This window comes from Somniosus microcephalus, chromosome 11, assembly GCF_052327205.1.
Source record: "Somniosus microcephalus isolate GS21.2 chromosome 11, FLI_Smic_1.0, whole genome shotgun sequence".
In the NCBI taxonomy this organism is placed as follows: Eukaryota; Metazoa; Chordata; class Chondrichthyes; order Squaliformes; family Somniosidae; genus Somniosus; species Somniosus microcephalus.
Genome location: NC_140997.1, coordinates 218,068,096 through 218,083,596, shown reverse-complemented (window position 1 = coordinate 218,083,596; position 15,501 = coordinate 218,068,096).

Below are 15,501 nucleotides of genomic sequence, written 5' to 3'. Positions count from 1 at the left end.
GAAGCAGTGGGGATAGGACAATAAAGATTTACAAGGATGATACCAGAATTGAGAGTGTACAACTATCAGGAAAGACTAAACAGACTAGGACTCTTTTCTCTAGAAAAGGCAAGGCTGAGAGCTGAGCTGATACAGTTCTTTAAAATTATGAAGAGGTTCGATATGTTAGATGTAGAGAAGATGTTTCCAGTTGTGAGGGAGTCCAAAAGTAGGGGCCATAAATATAAGATAGTCACTAATAAACCCAATTCAGAAGAATACCCAGAGAGTGGTTAGGATGTGGAACTTACTACCACATGGAGTGGTTGAGATGAATAGCATTTAAGGGGAAGCTAGATAAGTACATGAGGGAGAAAGGAATAGAAGGATATATTGATAGGGTGCGATGAGGTAAGGTGGGAGGAGGCTTATGGGGAGCATAAATACCAGCATAGACCTGTTGGGCCAAATGGCCTGTTTCTGTGCTGAAAAATTCTATGTAATGCAAGCTTCAGGTACCAATGGGCAGAGATCACTGCAGGCCACTCCAAAAATGAGGCCGTGCCACTGGTTTTTGTATGGCCAGGAGAAGCTTCTTCAAAAATCTTCCCACCTGCTTCCAGCCGCTCAGTGGCCCCTTCCCACCTTGACGTTTAACTGTCGGTTTGGCTCCATGGAGAAGCCGCTGGATTTCCCACCCCGCTTCTCACCACCCCGCCCCCCCCCCCCCCCCAGTTAGCGAGCTGCCTGTTAGCGCTCGTAGAGTGTTGAATGCTGGCAGCTCACTGCTCCAATTCAAAAGAGGACAGGCCATGAAAGTGCTAGTGCAATCTGACGGGCGGTGCGATTGCACCATCCAGCACCCACCCTGTGTGCCCACCACCAGCCCCCGCATCTTTAACGTAGAAAAGAACTTCCCAAGGCACTTCACACACATAACCAAAACAAATGGACAACGAGCCAAAGAAAGCCATATTAGATGGGATGGCCAAAAGCTTGCTCAAAGAAGTGGGTTTTAAGGAAGGTTTTGAAGCAGAAGAGGCAGAGGGATTTAGGGAAGTAATTCCAGAGTGTGGAGTCTGACAGCTAAAGGCATGGCCGCTAATGGTGAGTCAACAGGGCGAATGGGGGATGCACAAGGGGCCATAGTTGGAGGAATGGAGTTTGGGGGATGGGGGCTGTACGGCTGGAGGAGGTTACAGAAGGGCAAGGCCATGAAGGGATTTAAATATCAGGATGAGAATTTTGAATTTGAAGTGTTGGCAATGTAGCAAATCTAGCAAAGCAAGGACAGGGGTAATGGGTGAGCAAGGCTTGTGCAAGATAGGACATGGACAGCAGAGGTTTGGATATGCTGAAGTTCACGGAGGGTGGAAGATAGGAGGTCAACCAGGAGAACATTGGAATGGTTGAGTCCGGAGTTGCCACCGGCGTAGACGAGTAGTTCAGCAGCAGATGGGCTGAGGTAACGGCAGAGGTAGGTATTGTTACAGAAGTGGAAGTTGGTGGTCTTTAAGATGGAGACCTTGGAACCGAATTGGACATGAAGGCTGCGAACAGTGTGGTTCAGCCTGAGATATTGGCCAGGCAGGGGCATGGAACCGGTGGCGAGAGTACGGAGTTTGTGGCAGTCTGCCAAAGACATTGGCCTCGTTCTCCTCAATATTTAGCCGGACAAAATTGCAATTTATCCAAGACTGGTTGTCAGACAAGCAGTCTGACAACACAGAGCAGTAGAAGAGTCAAGAGTGGTGGTGGAGATGTAGCGCTGTGTGTCATCAGCGTACATGTGGAAGTTGACCGGATGTCAGTGGATGATGTTACCAAGGGGCAGTGTGTCAATGAGCAAGAGGAGGGGGTCAACAATAGATCCATGGGGGACTCCAGAGGTAATTGTGTGGGGGCAGAAAAGCCATTGCTGAGATGTTCTGGCTATAAGCAGACAGATAAGAGTGGAATCAACCGAAGCAGTCCCACTGAGCTGGACAACAGAAGAGGCGAATGGATGGTGTGGTCAACTATGCTAAAAGCTGCAGTGAGTTTGAAGAGATGAAGAGGGATAGTGCACCATGGTCTCAATCACAGAGAATGTCATTTGTGATTTTGGTTAAGGTCATTTCAGTGCTGTGAAAGAGGTGGAAACCTAATTGGAGTGATTCACAGAATCACAGAAACCCCACAGTGCAGATAGAGGCCATTTCGGCCCATCGAGCCTGCACCGACACATATCCCAACCGATCCCCGTAACCCCTTCACCAACACATATCCCACCCTATCTCCGTAACCCCACACATTTTTAATCCCCCTAACACTAAGGGTCAATTTATCATAGCCAATCAACCTAACCCGCACATCTTTGGACTGTGGGAGGAAACCGGAGCACCCGGAGGAAACCCACGCAAACACGGGGAGAATGTGCAAACTCCACACAAACATGGAGTTGCAGGAAAGATAGGCATAGATTTGGAAGGCAATGCCACGGTCAGGGTCTTTGGAGAGGAAAGGGAGGTTGGAGATGGGTTCGGGTGGATGGAGAGTGATAGAAGATTTGAGGTTAGGATCAGATCAGCCATGATCTTAGTGAATGGTGGAGCAGGCTCAAGGGGCCGATTGGCCTACTCCTGCTCCTATTTCTTATGTTCTTATGTTCTTATTGCGAAATGAGTTATGCACCAGATACAGTCAAGTCTCCATCCCTTGGACTTAAGGAAGCAAGGATGACAACTAAACCAAGAGCAATAAGATGCGAAAGAGTGAAGGTTTTTAAAAGAGTAAAGGTGTCAGCCGTGACTCAGTGGTCGCACTCTCGCCTCTGAGTCAGAAAGTCGTGGGTCCAAATCCCACTCTAGAGGCTTCAGCACAAAATCCAGCTGACACTCCAAATGAGACGTTAATCCAAGGTCCCGTCTGCCCTCTCAGCTGGGCGTAAAGGATCCCATGGCATTATTTTGAAGGAGAGCAAGGGAGTTGTAGTGTATGTATCCGTCTACCTTTAAGAAAACCATTGTATGTAACCGTTCACCTTTAAGAGAACTATTTTAGGTGTGGCACTACTTTGTTGGCTTCTGTATACTGTAATACCGACGGTGACCACACCGGTATATAAGTGCTGTGTCAGGATTTATTTGGCAGATTCGCCCTGACCTTCGAATAGTAAAGTCCTGTTTTAAGTTACTCTGGTAGTCTGTGTATTAATTAACTAAACAACTCACAGACTTTACAGTGGCGACGAGTCCGATCGTACCCTGCGGCAACAATACTTCCGAAGCAGTTAACGAGCGTCGAGAAGAGGCAACCACCCTCGTCATTCTGCTGGGAGAAAACTCGAGTCTGTAGAGCTGGAAAGGAGGAAGAATTCAGAGACAAAGACTTCCATCAGCAACAGGCACTGACTGTCCCTTCTGCCACGGTGAGGAGTGAGCCGATCAGCACGAGAAGCAAGCCGGCCACGGTGACTGTGAGCAAGGGAAAAGTAAAAAGAATAACCGGAGGATAAGGGCGGTGCACTCGACCACGGTCGAGGGGGAAAGGAGCCGGACAGAAGTCGGGCCCAGAGGCGCTGAGACTGGGGCAGCGTGGAGCAAGGAAGCCGTGGTACAGACAGGCTGGGGACGCAACGGCGTCGTGAGACAGCTAGACCGCGACCGGCGAAAAAGGCCGGGCAGCGACCGAAGCCACGAAGCGCTGCGACCGGGAGCGTAGGCGCGGGAAGATATAAAAACTCAGCCGCAGCCGGGGAGGGAAGCACCGGACTGCGAGAGGGCTGGGAGGCGCGATTGGGAGCCGAGCGAGCGGGAGAGGCAGAGCCGACCAAGGGAGACTGAGCGAGAGCCAGTCCAGCGGCTGAAACTGTTCGCCATCAACGGGGTGTACCCAGCGCCGGTAGAGCCGAGCGAGCGGGAGAGAGACAGAGCCCGAGCAAGGGGAACTGAGCGAGAGCCAGCCCAGCGGCTGAAACTGTTCGCCGTCAACGGGGTGTACCCAGCGCCGGTTGCCCTGCCGAGAAAAGGGAAAGCACTGAAGCCGACGCGCAGGCTGTGAACCTGAAAGCCAGCGGCCGTCGCCCGTGGGGAAAGTGTACCCCTCCCGCCAGGGGAAGAAACGCGGGAAGCCGCCATTAGGCGGAGAAGAAGACAGAAGCGGGGAACCGCCATTGAAGTGGGCGGGGAGAGAAGATAAGCGCGGGAAACCGCCATTTTCGCGGGAAACGCCATCTTGAAGAAAAAAAAAGAAAATTTAAAGAAATAATCCGTGGTGTTATCAGGAAGAGAAGAAGATGCCTAAGCGTGGTAACATCAACGATTTTAATTCCGAGATAGAAGACTGGGCCACGTATGTGGAACGCATTGAGATCTATGGTGAGGCCAATAAAATAGAAGAAGATGACAAAGCTATAACCTTGCTAAACTCGATGGGCGCGAAGACATACGGGCTCTTGAAGCATCTACTAGCACCAGCTAAACCGGCGGATCAGACTTTCGATGATATTGTTGCTGTCCTGAAGGATCATTTTAACCCCGCACCACTGATGTTAGTGGAACGATCCAAATTTTACACGAGAACGCAACGGAAAGAGGAAAGCAACGCGGAGTACCTGATTGAACTGCGTAGGCTAGCGAAACACTGTCAGTTTAGGGAAAATCTGGCAGAGGCACTCAAGACAAATATGAGGCGGCAATGACCGAGGTTCAACAACTTGAAGAACAGATTCAACTGCGAATCCTTTCAGTGGAAGAAAAGGAAACTGTAAGAAACACAGAGACTGTAAGAATGGCCCCTGAACATGAGCTAGAGAGCATCAAGGCACAACTTCTCCGAGCGCTGAAAGCCAAAGTACAAGAGGAAAAGAAGGTGAAAGCATTGGAGGAAAAGGTGGATGAAATGGAGAAGACTCTGATCCACAGTGTTCCCGTGGAAGAGTTAACGGTCAGCCAACTCCTTCATATGCTGAGGGACAAGACTCTGCAATGGGAACAATCTGAACACGAGCTTCAATCTTCAAAGGGAAGGAGTTCGGAGCTCTCAAAAGTTATGGAAATAGCTGAGGTTGCAACACAGATTTTACTGGGATGCCAAAAGTACGCTGAATCACGTCTATATGAACAACAGAATGTTGAAACAGCTGCTCCAGTAGAAGGATTGAATAGCCCGATCAATCAATCCCCGATGGAAGGGGAAGTATTGAAATCACAAATGAGGTCATTAGTGAAGGATTTGCAGGAAACCCAGGAAGAGCGGGATGAATATGAACGCATGAAGAAGTCTCTTCAGGAAAGATGTCTAGGGAGGGAACAACAGTCGGCTAACGTCCAGTTGGGTAAGGAAGAAGTAGCAGGCCCTCTCGCTAGACTAGTTCAGGACGACACCGAATATTACCATGACCTGTTGAGTGACACGGAATATTACGAGGACTTGGTCTGCCCAGCTTGTGATGAAAACTCCCAAAGTGCAGAAATCAGGATGAAGCACTTAAAGTCTAAGGAACATAGGGAGATGGTGGCGCTACAGCTGGCAGCTGATAAGGGAGCCCCGAGAGTCTCCAAGAAGCAGAAAAGAAAAAGACGAAGCAGAAGGTGATAACCATCTAAATCATTATCACTTCTACCAGATCATGTACGTGGGCCCTACGAAGGGAGCCAAATCAGTTGGCAAGTAGGAAAAATTACCAATGCAGTCCAGCTGTTTGTAAAAGTCAGCACTGCTGGTTCAGCAGGACAGAAGTTCAAGCTGTTAAGTCAAGGGAAAGACTATTGGATGAGTCACGCTAGCAATGTGAACCGGCTACACCACAGAGATGTTGTTCGGACCGAGTCAAGACCAGAGACTGAATCTGTGAACTGTTCCCGCAGAGACTGAATCTGTAAACTGTTTCCCGCATAGATTATACCTGTGAATTGTTTTACATGAAGTTGAATATATGTTATGTTTAATGGGGGACTAAGTATGTTGTAAGCTAAAAAGGGAGGATTGTAGTGTATGTATCCGTCTACATTTAAGAAAACCATTGTATGTAACCGTTCACCTTTAAGAGAACTATTTTAGGTGTGGCACTACTTTGTTGGCTTCTGTATACTGTAATACCGACGGTGACCACACCGGTATATAAGTGCTGTGTCAGGATTTATTTGGCAGATTCGCCCTGACCTTCGAATAGTAAAGTCCTGTTTTAAGTTACTCTGGTAGTCTGTGTATTAATTAACTAAACAACTCACAGACTTTACAGGAGTTCTCATCGGTGTCCTGGCCAATATTATCCCTCAACCAACATCACTTAAAAAAGATCATTAGGTCATTATCACATTGCTGTTTGTGGGAGCTTGCTGTGCGCAAATTGCTGCGTTTCCAACATTACAACAGTGACTACACTTCAAAAAGTACTTAATTGGCTGTAAAGCACTTTGAGATGTCATGAGGTCATGAAACACACTATAAAGTCCTTTCTTTTGTAAAACATTTACAACAATTGGCCAGTATTTATGGTGGTATTTCTCTCCCACAGTCTCTTTCTCATGGGTTTGTGAAGTTGGGGCTGAGGGCCATCGAATTTAGTTGTGACACAAGCACTTCTAAAAGAGTATTTGTTTCATAAATGATCTCCCAGACACTAAAACCATTACACTTACAACTACAAAGCAAATATTGGCTGCATTGGGCCTCGCCACTCTTATTGTGACAACTGCTACATTTATAACAAAGGGGTTTGAGAGTTGACATCATGGCTTACACAGGACTCAATAAGGATCATGTTTCAGCCATTGAGAGGCTTTTGGCCTTGTGCCGGGATGTGGAAAAAGATTGACAAATGAATTAAGAGTGTGTTATGTTAAACAAAAAACTGTAAATGCTGATCTAATTAGGTGCTTCAGAGAGTTGGGTAAGTGGAATGCATCATAAAATGTTCTTTTTTTCTTTGAAGCACTTTACCTTTACACTTTTCCCATCCATTTTCTTCCTCCCTGGTTTCTCCAAACAGTGCACCATCTGAAACCCATTTCTTCGGCTAATCCATCCTGGCTTGGCCTATCTGTGAAGCACCTTTTTATGTTAAATGTAAGTTTGTTGTTGTTGCTTCAGGTCACATGCCTGCAGGTCACCGCCATTGTCACACCAAACTGGCCACTAGGAGGCGATGACTTTCCCTTTGATCTGAAGAAAAAAATAGACGGCAGATGTACTCCAGGAGTGGTGTTGAAATAGCATAGGATAAAGCTGAAAGAGACCTAGGATTCTGAGTAGACTCAATGCTAAACATGGCCAACCAATACAGAGTAGTGATCAATAAAGTCAAAAAGTGACAAATTACATAACCAACTTCAGTAGTGGAGGCAAAAACCCTTGAGCGTTAGGATCTCGCTCAATGAATGAATCAAATGAACCTAATGGCCTTCCTCATCCATTATATCTAAAGGCATTCTCTCTCTTTCTTAGGCAGTCCCTCAGAATCGAGGATGACTTGCTTCCACATTAAAAATGAGTTCTCAGGTGACTGATGAGTCCAATGCGGGACCTACAGTCTCTGTCCCAGGTGGGGCAGACGGTGTTTGAAGGGGCGGGTGGGTGGGGTTCTTGGGTTGACGTGCGCTCCTTCCGCTGTTTGCGCTTGGCTTCCGCTTGCTCCCGGCGAAGAGACTCGAGGTATTCGGCGCCTTCCCCGATGCTTCTCCTCCACTTTGTGCGGTCTTGGGCCAGGGATTCCCAGGTATCGGTGGGGATGTTGCACTTTTTCAAGGAGGCTTTGAGGGTGTCCTTGAAGCATTTCCTTTGCCCACCTGGGGCTCTCTTGTCGTGTCAGAGCTCCGAGTAGAGCGCTTGTTTTGGGAGTCTCGTATCGGGCATGCGGACGATGTGCAGATCAGTCCAGTCCAGATCCAAGGTCGTCCCATCCTCTGTCGTCAAATTACAGTATGCAGACGACACTTGCGTCTGTGCACACTCGGAGGTCGAACTCCAAACCATCGTTAACATCTTCACCGAAGCGTGGGAGAGCATGGGCCTTACACTAAACATCCGTAAGACAAAGGTCCTCTACCAACCTGCCCCCGCCACACAATACTGCCCCCCGATTATCAAAATCCATGACAAGGCCTTGGACAACGTGGACCACTTTCCATACCTCGGGAGCCTACTGTCAACAAGGGCACCTACTGTCAACAAGGGCAGACGTCGATGACGAAGTCCAACACCACCTTCAGTGTGCCAGTGCAGCCTTCGGTCGCCTGAGGAAGAGAGTGTTTGTAGACCAGGATCTCAAACACGGCACCAAGCTCATGGTCTACAGAGCAGTAGTGATACCCACCCTCCTGTATGCCTCAGAGACATGGACCATGTACAGCAGGCACCTCAAAGCACTGGAGAGGTACCACCAACGCTGCCTCCGCAAGATCCTGCAAATCCATTGGCAGGATAGGCGCACCAACGTCAGTGTTCACACTCAGGCCAACGTCCCCAGCATCGAAGCTTTGACCACGCTCGATCGGCTAAAGGCATTATATGTTGTGGCTCAGCGGGAGCATTCTCATCTCTGTGTCAAGAAAGTCACAGGTTCAAGTCCTAGTCCTCTAGAGGCTTGAGCACAAAATCTAGGCTGACACTCCCGGTGCTGTACCAAGGGAGTGCTGCAATGTCGGAGATGCCGTCTTTCAGATGAGACATTAAGCCAAGGCCCCATCTGCTCTCTCAGGTATGCTGTATGCTATTTTGAAGAAGAGCAGGGGAGTTATCCCTGGTGTCCTGGGCAATATTTAACCCTCAATCAATAGCACAAAAACAGATTATCTGGTCGTGATCACATTGCTGTTTGTGGGAGCTTGCTGTGCGCAAATTGGCTGCTGCATTTCTTACATTACAGCAGTAACTACACTTCAAAAGTACTTCATTGGCTGTAAAACACTTCGGGATGTCCTGAGGTCATGAAAGGTGCTATATAAATGCAAATCTTTCTGATATAAATGCGACTTGTTGTTATTGATCTTGTCCCACTAATTTTCTCTGCTGTTAGCTTTCCTCAAATCAATGGCCGGAATATTTCCGGGGGGCAGCAGGGGTGTTTGGAGGCCGGTTGGTTGGGAAAATGTTTTTTTTTGACAGCAGGTAGGGACCCCGCTGTCAACTCGCCTCCACGCTAGTTTCCCAGATGTCGGGCCTGTCATCGCAGAACAGACCCGACACCAAGCGGTGGGGGAGGCAATTTACATCATTAGAGAGATTGTTAAGAGGCAATTAACTAATATTTTATGCTTACCTTTAGATTTTTAGAGTTCACCAATGCCTTCCCCGCTGCTTGGGGATCACGTCAAGTAAGGAGGTCAGGTGTTGTGTCAGCATGGGATGATTTCTTTACTTGACAGCTGAAAATGGTCTACAAAAGCCCCCATTTCACAGCTGTTCACTTTCCAAAGTTAGAAGCTGTTGCTTACTGCATTTGGAAGACAGATTGAGCTTTATGCAGCTTGCAAGTGTTTGGAGCAAACTCTCTATCTAGAGTCACCTCATTGGAACAACCTCACCATTGACAGATCGTTTCTGTCATCTCAACCTCACCTGCCATCTATTCCATCAGCATCGGTGCCCTTGAAAAAATATTACCATGGTCCTCTGAATCCCACCATGATCAGCCCCAACACCAGCAGCACCAGGCACACCAGCAGCACCAACAACAACAAATCCAACATTCTCTGCAATCAGCTGGTGCTGCACAGGACACAGGGCATCAGCACCCGACCACATTGCTGCCCGGGATGCCAGGGATGGCCTCACCATGGCCAGATTTACTTCACTTGATGCTGTACACCCTGGCTGCCACATGATGCACCAGGTTGGCACCACCCCACACCAACACCATAAAGCATCCCTACAATGCCCAAGCCATTCCTTTCACACTCGTCACCATTGCGGGGGGTACCATTATGTCTCACCATTCACTGCAACTCACTAAGCCACTTCCAAAGGTGCACACAAATCTGTCCAAGAACGCAAAGTGTTGAAAATAAAGATTTCAATGTTTGACACCACATTAACAGAAACTTTACATGAACATTGGCTAAAACACCCAAGTGCCTACCCTTGTGTGCTGTTAGTTGGTATGTTTGGGCTAGGGTGAGTGTGAAGGGTGTCTGGTGAGATGGGGAAGTGATAATGTAGGTAGAGAGGGATGGGTGGAGGTGCAAGGTAAGTTGGTGTAAGGATGTGCAGGATTGGGCAGTGAAGGCAGAGTGATGGGGATGTGATGAGGGGCACAGCAGGATGAGGTTGAGTTTAGGTTTGCAGTAACATTTCATGATCTACTGAGATCATTGAAAGGTTTGCACCACTGCAGCCTGGTCCTCCTAACGACATCCCTGCTTGTGCAATGTGCAACCAGGCTGCGTTGATCTCCTGGGGAGGTCTCTTCTGCCCATTGGAAGGGAAGAGAACCTCCCTGCGTGCAGTGACTCCCTCCATAAACATATGGAGGGAGTCATGGGAGAGCCTGGGTGCAGTCCTGTGCACCTCTGTGCAGAGCTTGTCAGTTTTTGCAGCACCGCAATGCTGTAGAACACTGACAGCAGAACCGTCAAAATCAATTTGCCCATGGTCCCTTTAAGGAAACCGTCCGATGACGCGTCATCAAGTGACGTCATCAGACTCGCTTCCTTCAATTGGCCGGCAAAAGCGCTGGTCGGGCTTAACAAGCCTAATCAGCGTAAAATTCTTTTCACAGAGCGGAATGGAGCCAGCAGGGGGGTTGCTCCCCGCCACTGACCCCAGCCACAGCGGACCCGCCTCGGAAGGCGAAATCGCGGCCAACGCTGTTGTAAAATGTATTTCAGTCTGCTGGTGGTGCTGTTGAGCTATTAGAAGTGAATATTCTGCAATCTTCTTAGCAGCTTGAATCTTGTACAGTTGAGCAACTGAAAAAATCCCCTTCTGAATATAATTATTAAAGCCGCAAATCCTCTGGGAATAACACAATTTCGATTGTCCTAGACTTTGTAACAATATAACCTGGCAGCATATGTGAAAATCTAGTCATTTGACCATACATCCAAATCTATAAATTATCCATTCAAGTAATTTGAACTAACCCAATTACCTGATGAGACATTTTAAATCAAAAAGAGCAACTCTCCCCAACCTATGTAAGGTGCTACCTGGTACAGGCTGATATCCTGGCACCATTGGCTGGCATTGCTCCACCCAGTTCACTCTACTTTTGGATGAGATTTTAAACCAAGGTGGACGTGTCAACCATGGCTCAGTGAGTAGCACCTTCACCTTCTGAGTCACAAGGTTGTGGGTTCAAGTCCCACTCCAGAGACTTAAGCACAAATATCTAGGCTGACACTCCAGTGGCGTACTGAGGGAGTGCTGCACTGTCAGAGGTGCCACCTTTCAGATGAGACATTAAACCGAGACCCCGTCTGCTCTCTCAGGTGGATGTAAAAGATCCCATGGTACTATTTCAAAGAAAAGCAGGGGAGTTATCCCCGGTGCCCTGGCCAATATTTGCCCCTCAACCAATATCACTAAAACAGATTATGTGGGCATTATCACATTGCTGTTTGTGGGAACTTACTGTGCACAAATTGGCTGCTGTGTTTCCTACATTACAACAGTGACAACACTTCAAAAGAGTACTTCATTGGCTGTAAAGAGCTTTGGGACATCTGGTGGTTGTGAAAGGTGCTATATGAATGCAAGTCTTTCTTTTTATTTTTATAGCTTACTAAACAAAGAATAAATGTACACGTAAAGCAGCACTGTAAATATAAACATTTAGCCCTTCTTTAATTGTTTCGTACTGTAAATTTTGCCTTTGACTCTGCGTGCCCTTTCTCATAGGTTGTGAGCACCCTCTGCTGGTAACATCTGCATAACCAAAGGACTGTAAGGTAACCTAAAGCAAGAATGAATAAACACCGTTCCTTCCACAGACCATCCTTTATTTATTAGTAATTATTGCTATCATCGTAAGTGCAATTATACAATCATAAATAAAAATCATAAATAAAAATCGGGAGAGCTGCCGATTCGCTATCACCCATTTTGTCGCACAAAGTCAAAATTACCCCCAGAGACATTGGGGACATTTAAAATGCAGTGAATGCTAGGCTAAGGGAGTTAGGGTACTGGAGGGGCGAGTCTCGTGTGCCCAGTGCCCTTTCCTTGTCTCTAACTGTTGTTATATTCTGTGTGGTACATTCAGTCTCCTGTGGAGCTAGGAGCACGATATTTTAATAATCACCTTTAGTAACTACTAAGATAGCAGAACTATAGGCCCAACTTCTTTAAGTAAAACTTAAATGCCATTACAATTTAGAGAGACATTTCCTCAATATTTCGTTTAAAATTCAGTTTCTTTTCAATAAATACTTGTTTTAATATATAACTCAAAAATTACTGAACATAATCCACAAATGGAACAAATTTTAAAATCTTTAATAAAAAGCAATATATGCAAAAATATTGCAACATTTGAAATACCTAACACATAATTCAGTGCATTTTGAAGACAAAAGGTTTCAAAGCCTCAGTGTGATATTACTTCAATCTGCCTTTGAACTTCATGCAATAAATACCACTCTTAAAATCCTGCCTACGGAACAATGGGAGTTTGAGGGTTTTTCTGTCATACCTTTGCTAGAACTTAAAGGTTGGTGTGGGCTTGAAACCCACACCTGCATCTCTCCGACACCTGACAGTTCTCTTCTCTTAGTCAAGCTTCTAGGTCAAGCACATCACAGTATGATGGGCTGGTGAGGCAGAAGGGAGAAAAGCGGCAGCAAAACTGCCATTCCTCACAACCGCATTTTGCACATGGGGTTGAGGAGACAACATTGGCTTTGTTGTGGGTTCAAGAAGGTTGAGGGTTCAAGTCCCACTCCAGAGACTTGAGCACAAAAATCTAGGCTGACAGTCCCAGTGCGTTACTGAGGGAGCGCTGCACTGTTGGAGGTGCCGTCTTTCGGATGAGGCGTTAAACCGAGGCCCCGTCTGCTCTCTCAGGTGGATGTAAAAGATCCCGCTGCACTATTTTGAAGAAGAGCAGGGGAGTTATCCCTGGTGGCTGGACCAATATTTAATCCCTCAATCAACATCACTAAAACAGATTATCTGGTCATTATCACATTGCTGTTTGTGGGAGCTTGCTGTGCACAAATTGGCTGCCGTGTTCCCTGCATTACAACAGTGACTACACTCCAAAAAAGTACTTCATTGGCTGTGAAGGGCTTTGGGACTCCCGGGGGTCGTGAAAGGCGCTATATAAATGCAAGTCTTTCTTTCTTTGCAGATAGATTGACTCTGCCAATCTTATCCTAGTACAAATATGCCTGCCCATTGCCAATCGCAGAGTCTCAGCGCTGGTCATATGGAACTGACTGCAGCTTTAATATCCCCAAGACCAGATTTAAAGAACGTCATGAGGCCTTTTGAGGGGAAAAAAATCTGGAATTAATAGAGTGTGTGTGAAGGCTGGGGTGGGAAGGTGCAGGGAACTATCTAATGCCTTGAGGATTACTGCCAATTTAATGAGGAAGTTGCTGTTAAATTCTGTAGTGCAGGAGACCACGGAATATGACAATGATAATGTCCTTATTATCAGAACTGTCTGAAGTTCATCTTTTAATTCCAATTCCTTCAATTTTTAATTAGATTTCAGCCCTGCAGGTGAGATACACTGTTCTTGGTGTGAGCACTCTCTAAGAAAGACACAGCAATACACAGCCAGTGACAGTTCGATTGACAGTCCAAGTAGGTGAGATATTAGGCCTGATAGTAACCTCAGTAACAAACACATAACCTGACAGATACACAAAGGTTATTTCAGCAGGCCTCAGTGATAATGATACCGCTCTTTCATTCTAAGTGTCAGTCTGTGCCCAGCACCTCTGAATCGAAATAAAAATAGAAATCACAATCTCTTCACAGGATTTTTAGCTAAAGAAATTTTATTATAAATATGTAACATTCTCTTTAAACTAATGCAAGTTATTTTATGAATAAATTTCCACGAAAAATAAGTATGATGGTAAAACTTTCACAATCAGCAGACGTAAATAGGCCTGTTCCCCTGAGAGCTCAGCACTGAGAGAAAATGGTTCCGAATTGCCCAGACATTGCTTGGCACAGATAAATTAAGCAACAATCTGGTCTTTTCATCCATTATGCACTTAGACTACTTTATAACAATGGAGCAAGACTGAATAGGAACCAGAATAACCAAGATGAGCGCATACTCTTTATTTAGGTCAGTGTTTGTTACGTCATTTTCTCCCATCCTTCTTCCAACATCTATTTAGTGTCAGCCAGTGGCTCAGTGGGTAGCACTCGCGCTTCAGTCAGAAGGTTGTGGGTTCAAGTCCCACTCCAGGGACTTGAGCAGAAAATCTAGGCTGACACTCCAGTGAAGTAGAGGGAGCGCGGCACTGTCAAAGGTGCCGTCTTTCAGATGAGATGTTACACAGTCTGCCCTCTCAGGTGGACGTAAAAAATCCTATGTCACTATTTCGAAGAAGAGCAGTGGAGTTCTCCCCGGTGTCCTGGCCAATATTTATCACTAAAACAGATTATCTGGTCATTATCATACTGCTGTTTGCGGAACCAAATTGGCTGCTGCGTTTCCTACATTACAACAGTGATTACACTTCAAAAAGTACTTCATTGGCTGTAAAGTGCTTTGAGACGTCCTGAGGTTGTGAAAGGCGCTATAGAAATGCCAATGGTCCAACCAAGATTAGAAGCTCACTGTGCAGGAAGCCAGGCATATCAAGGGGGGTGGGAGAGGGAGTCAATGAGCTATCTAGCATCATGCCTCCCTGTCATGAATGTTGATGCTTGTTACACTAACAGGCTACTCTACTGATCAGGCACTTTAATTAACCTCACTAGGGAATATTACCGACAAATGGAATGTCTGAGATCTATGCATTAATGGCTATAAACATAGACACTAGTTTCATTGCTAGTATATTAGCTTCATATTTAATATATGTTGGTAACAAGTTGTTAATTTTAAGTCAATGCTGAAAAAATACTTTTTACTGACCTGGTTTGGAGGAGGAATATGCCTGAGAGCAGGTCACACCTGTCCCGCCAGTTCTGACCTGAACAACAGTTATCAGAAATACACCTTCCTCTCCCTATTTAAAGCAGCATGGGAGGTCATTGAGGACAAATAATTAAACAAAAAAGAGACAATTTGCTGAAGAACTATAACTAAATAATGTCCAGAGTCAGAGGTGCCGTCTTTCAGACGAGACGTTAAACTGAGGCCCCGTCTGCTCTCTCAGGTGGATGTAAAAGATCCCATGGCACTATTTTGAAGAAGAGCAGGGGAGTTATCCCCGGTGTCCTGGGCCAATATTTATCCCTCAAACAACATAACAAAAACAGTTTGTCTGGTCATTATCACATTGCCGTTTGTGGGAGCTTGCTGTGCGCAAATTGGCTGCCGCGTTTCCCACATTACAACAGTGACTCCACTTCAAAAGTACTTCATTGGCTGTAAAGCGCTCTGAGACGTCCGGTGGTCGTGAAAGGCGC